This window comes from Saccopteryx leptura, chromosome 1 (genome assembly GCF_036850995.1).
Source record: "Saccopteryx leptura isolate mSacLep1 chromosome 1, mSacLep1_pri_phased_curated, whole genome shotgun sequence".
Lineage (NCBI taxonomy): Eukaryota > Metazoa > Chordata > Mammalia > Chiroptera > Emballonuridae > Saccopteryx > Saccopteryx leptura.
Window position 1 is genome coordinate 217,978,987 of NC_089503.1, and position 5,130 is coordinate 217,984,116.

Consider the following 5,130-nt stretch of genomic DNA (forward strand, 5'->3'; position numbering starts at 1 on the left):
CTGAAGTCGCTGGTTTGAAATCTTGGGATTGCCTGGTCCAGGCACAAATGGGAGTTGATGCTTCCTGCTTCTCCCTCCTCTCTCTCTCTCTCTTTCTCTCTCACTCTCTTCACTCTAAAAATGAATACATAAAATCTAAAAATAAAGAAAAGAAAAGCAATGGAATGATAAAATCTGAGAAGGTTTTGGAAAAAAAAACAAGCTGGAGTAATTTTACAGAGTAGGAAGAGAGCAACACATTACAAAACTCTAATAATTAAGACAATGGGGTCTTGGTGCCTTAGCCCAATGAAAAAGATCAGAGAGGCCCTGGCTGGTTGGCTCAGTGGTAGAGCGTCAGCCTGGCGTGCTGAAGTCCCGGGTTCGATTCCCGGCCAGGGCACACAGGAGAAGCACCCATCTGCTTCTCCACCCCTCCCCCTCTCCTTCCTCTCTGTCTCTCTCTTCCCCTCCCGCAGCGAGGCTCCATTGGAGCAAAGATGGCCTGGGCGCTGGGGATGGCTCCTTGGCCTCTGCCCCAGGCGCTGGAGTGGCTCTGGTTGCAACAGAGCAACGCCCCGGAGGGGCAGAGCATCGCCCCCTGGTGGGCAAAGCATCGCCCCCTGGTGGGCTTGCCGGGTGGATCCCAGTCGGGCGCATGCGGGAGTCTGTCTGACTGTCTCTCCCCATTTCCAGCTTCAGAAAAATACAAAAAAAAAAAAAAAGAAAAATAAAAAGATCAGAGAACTCAGAAAAATGTTCACTAAATGATTGTGGGACAGATAACTGTATAAACATATGGAAAATAAATAAATTTGGCAACCATATATAAAAGTTTTCTTGTGATTTAAAAGATGAAAAACCAAAAATTAATATATTTATGAAATAGGGATGACAATATTTACATCTTCAGAATAGACAAATATTTTTGAAAAGGGCACCAAAAGTACAAACAATAAAGAAGATACTTATACCACTAACCACATTTAAAAATAAAATTTGAGTACAACAAAAGCCACCTAAACATGCAAAGACAAGCTATAGGCCAGAAGAATATTCAACAAATAGAGCCACTAATGGACGGTATCCAGAATTTACCAAGAACTCTGGGGAGAAAAAAATAGCTTGATAGAAAACTAGCCAAAAAATATAAAAAGGCAAGTCAAAGAGAAATAATTATGAATAGCTAATGAAAAAATGAAAAGATTCTCATCCTAACCAGTAATCTGGAAAATGTAAATTAAAACCACGATTGTGAGATCATTTCATACCCATCATCTTAGCAATAATTTAAAGTATGATAGCACCAGGTGTTGGCAAGAATATGGAGAAAAGAACTCTCATAAACCGCTGATGGAATTACAAATTGGCACATCTTGGAGAAATATTTGGTAATATCTAATAAAATTTAATATAAGTATGTTTATTTCATCTCAACTATTCTACTCCTAGAACAGGGCACATACCCTAGAGAAACTGTTACAGAGGGTAGCCAAAGGCACCTGTATGCAATGTTCTTTATACTGTTATTTATTATAGCAAAATATTAAAAATAACCCACATGTCTATCAACAGAAAAATTGATTTTAAGAGTGTTATGTGGTTAAAACAAAGTAATAATTTTTGTTATATTAATGTCTTTATGTTTTTTTATATTTGTAATATTTCCATTATTAGAAAGCAGGAAGAGCCTGACCAGGCTGTGGTGCAGTGGATAGAGCATCAGACTGGGATGCAGAAAGACCCAGGTTCGAGACCCCAAGGTCGCCAGTTTGAGCACGGCTCATCTGGTTTGAGCAAAAGCTCACCAGTGTGGACCAAAGGTCACTGGCTTGAGCAAGGGGTTACTCGGTCTGCTGAAGGCCCACGGTCAAGGCACATATGAGAAAGCAATCAATGAACAACTAAGGTGTCGCAACGAAAAACTGATGATTGATGCTTCTCATCTCTCTCCGTTTCTGTCTGTCTGTCCCTATCTATCCCTCTCTCTGATTCTCTCTGTCTCTGAAAAAAAAAATCAAAAGGAAAAAAAAGCAGAAAGAAGATAAGTAGAATAGTTATATTTGAAAAAGGAAATATTCTATTTCAAATCTATGAGCCATGCTAGAAAATTACCAACAGAAATTATTGCACAATAAATTTGGAAACACTTCAAAGGCATTAAAATGCATGATCTGTAAGGAACAGGTTTCATCAGACTCACCTAATTTTGTAACATGACAGAATAATAGATCTAGTGGATGAAGAGGAAGAAATAGATGCGATGTCCCAACTTTAGCAAGACTCTTATCCTGTGTCATATGGTAGTCTCATTAAAAAAGAAAGGAGAGAAAAAGAAAGAAAAAAGGATGGGAGGGAGGGAGGGAGGGAGGAAAGAGAGAAAGGGGAGGGGAGGAAGAGGAGAGGAGAGGAGAGGAGAGGAGAGGAGAGGAGAGGAGAGGAGAGGAGAGGAGAGGGGGGATTTTAAGTGAAAGTGGGGATAGCATAGTCTAGATCTGAATTCAAGCCAATAGAATAAGTTTACACAGCACACAAGAAGATGGATTACTCTTTAAAGACCACTACCAACCTTTGACAGCAAAACTAGAGGCAATTCTACATTCACATGTGCCTTGGCCTCAGTAGTAAAAAAAAGAATAGAGACATTAAATGTGCAGTTGAAGTCTAAGAGGAATTGAGAAGAGCTCGGTCACATGGTTATACATTTATTAAATTAAGAAAGTAGTCAAAACCAACCTAATATTTTAAGAGAGGAAACCTAGAGAAACGAAATTAATGTTCTATACATAAACAATGAAAATAACAAAAGCTCTAACAAGAAAGCCCAGCTCATAGTCCTTCATGTGAAAGACAACATTGGAAAAAAAGAAAAAGAAAAAGGAGTGATTGTCCATCAAGTAATTAACTGTATGAGAGACACAGGATAGCAAAGGAAGGACCATCTTCTCCATGGCTGTGTCTCTATGCAGGCAAATGCACCCCAGAGACCATTCGTCGTGGTGACAGGCCGGATGGACTAACCAGTTGAGAGTAGAAATCAATTCAGAGATGACCTTGGATATCAGATTGGCTTTTGAACTTCCACATGTCACAGTGATCTAAAAATCAATAGCAATGACAGGATAAGGAAACAGGAGCCTACCCTGAAGGTATGTTTGGTTATTCTCCTTTTCTGTGTCTACTTCCATATCTTCACCTCTTAACAGCAATGTAGAGACATGAAGATGGACAGAAAGATTTTTCCATATCAGCAAGTTGTTATACAAGTATACCTATGAGAAAAAAATACATATTTTTTTTAATTTATATTATTAGAGAATTGTATCTAGTCATTTCACATATATGAAAAGCTTTCCACAGAATGCAGTTCCCTGCTGTTTTGCATCTAGGAAAAAGAAAATAAGAGCTTAGCTGTGTGCAACACAAGATGTTTAGATCAAAAATTAAAAGTAACTTTCTAATAGAAAGTAGCTGATAAACTTTAGAAAAAGTCTGTATGAGAAGTTGCAGAATATCCTTTTAAGAAGGTATATTTTAATAAAATATATTTTACCAGATCTGGCTCATTCTCTCATGATTTCTCTCAGTCCTGAAACAAGAATATTTCTAGAAAGACCTCTACCCGTCCTTCCCCAGAAAGACTAAAAATTATTTGCAAAAATATTTTAAGAGAAAAAAGTCATTATAAATTAAGTACTTGGCAAAGTAAAGTATGCATTGTGCAATGGAAGTATTTTACCTTAAATTATACGCCCATGTTCTAAAAGAAAGATCAGCATTAAAGCCTGTAAAACAACTAATACTTCACAGAAAACTGTATAATTTCACAAGCCATCTGCCCACAAGTCATATTTTCTTTATTAACTTCCTGTGTTTTTTTAACTATTTTGTTAATATTTGCATAAAAGCATGACTTTACTTTCATGGAAGCACAAATATCCAATTGGTGTTTATAGTATTACACAGTCGTTGAAATTACACTGAACAAAAAGTATATATTTATGTAATTCTCAGGAGTTTGCTTGTGGGAAGGGTGAGCATTCCCAGAATAAGTACTATGTGTGTAGTAAACACCGTGATGGCTGGTGTTTCTCTATTCTCCAGTATCTGTCTTTTACCTGAGGAATGGGCTCCACTCTTCCCTTCCTAAGGCAGAGTGCAAACAGAAGAGCAGAGGAGAGAGGGGCATATGTGTGCATAGGGGGAGATGGACCCCCTCTTTGTGACCCTACCCTTGCTCTCTTAAAGGAGCCAAGTAGGTCACTGCTTGCGGCACAAACACATTCGAATTACAATGGAGGGGTTTTCCCAGTTGAGATCAGGGTCCGGCACAGAGCATCCTGATGTCCTAGACTAAGAATAAATGAAAGTGGTAAATGTACCCCGAGTACAAGACTTAATCTATACTTTGTAACCTGAGGAGTATAAAAGCTAAGGCTAAATTTTACCTTGAAGCAGAAGAGAAAACAGTGACAACACCAAAGAAGGCCGAAGAGGTTTCTTCCCCTTCCGTCCTCGCCAAGGCTGAGCCTGGGCTGAGAAAGAAGCCTCCCACCCCCACCCCGGGGCGAGGAGAAAGGGACTGCATCACCTGGATTTTGTTACCGGCAAACGGAAGAAACAAATTTTAGCCAGCTTAAGGCTGGGGGGCGGGGGGGTCTTTTACCACAACATGAGGTTACTGCTGGAATTTTTTAAAAGGCGAAGGGGAAAAAAAAGATTTTTAGAAAAAAAAAACAATAGGCATTTAGGAACAAACAGACAATCCCTTCACAACCTATCATGAAGAACGTGTCCCAGTCTACTCAGCTGCCACTCAGGACATAATGCAAATCAAGGAGAAAGAACCCAATCTGGAGTCTGTGCTCACCCTTCGGACAGGAGTTCAAGGGGCGCCCTGCCTGACAGTTGCATTGACACGGAGTTCCACAGGGCAGGGGTCATCCTCCGGAAGGAAAATGGAGCTGCCGTTAGAAGTAGGAATGGGTGATGGACAGACAAAATCAAAGGAAGCATCAGCACTCACTGCCAGAGGCCAGGGGCAGCTGACAGGAAAAGGGAGGTCAGGGCTTGTGCATAAACTCACAGTACAGACCCTCAGGTTACAGAGACAGCAGGTTTACTTGACCCCTCTCTGATGACTCTTAACAT

General features: G+C 40.0%; 1 non-coding gene across 1 annotated transcript; it reads left to right on the forward strand.

Annotated features, from left to right (window-relative positions):
• Positions 1-306: 306 nt before the first annotated feature.
• Positions 307-382, forward strand: TRNAA-GGC (transfer RNA alanine (anticodon GGC)). Its single transcript has one exon. It is a non-coding gene; the product is annotated as a tRNA-Ala (tRNA).
• The last annotated feature ends 4,748 nt before the right edge of the window (positions 383-5,130 follow it).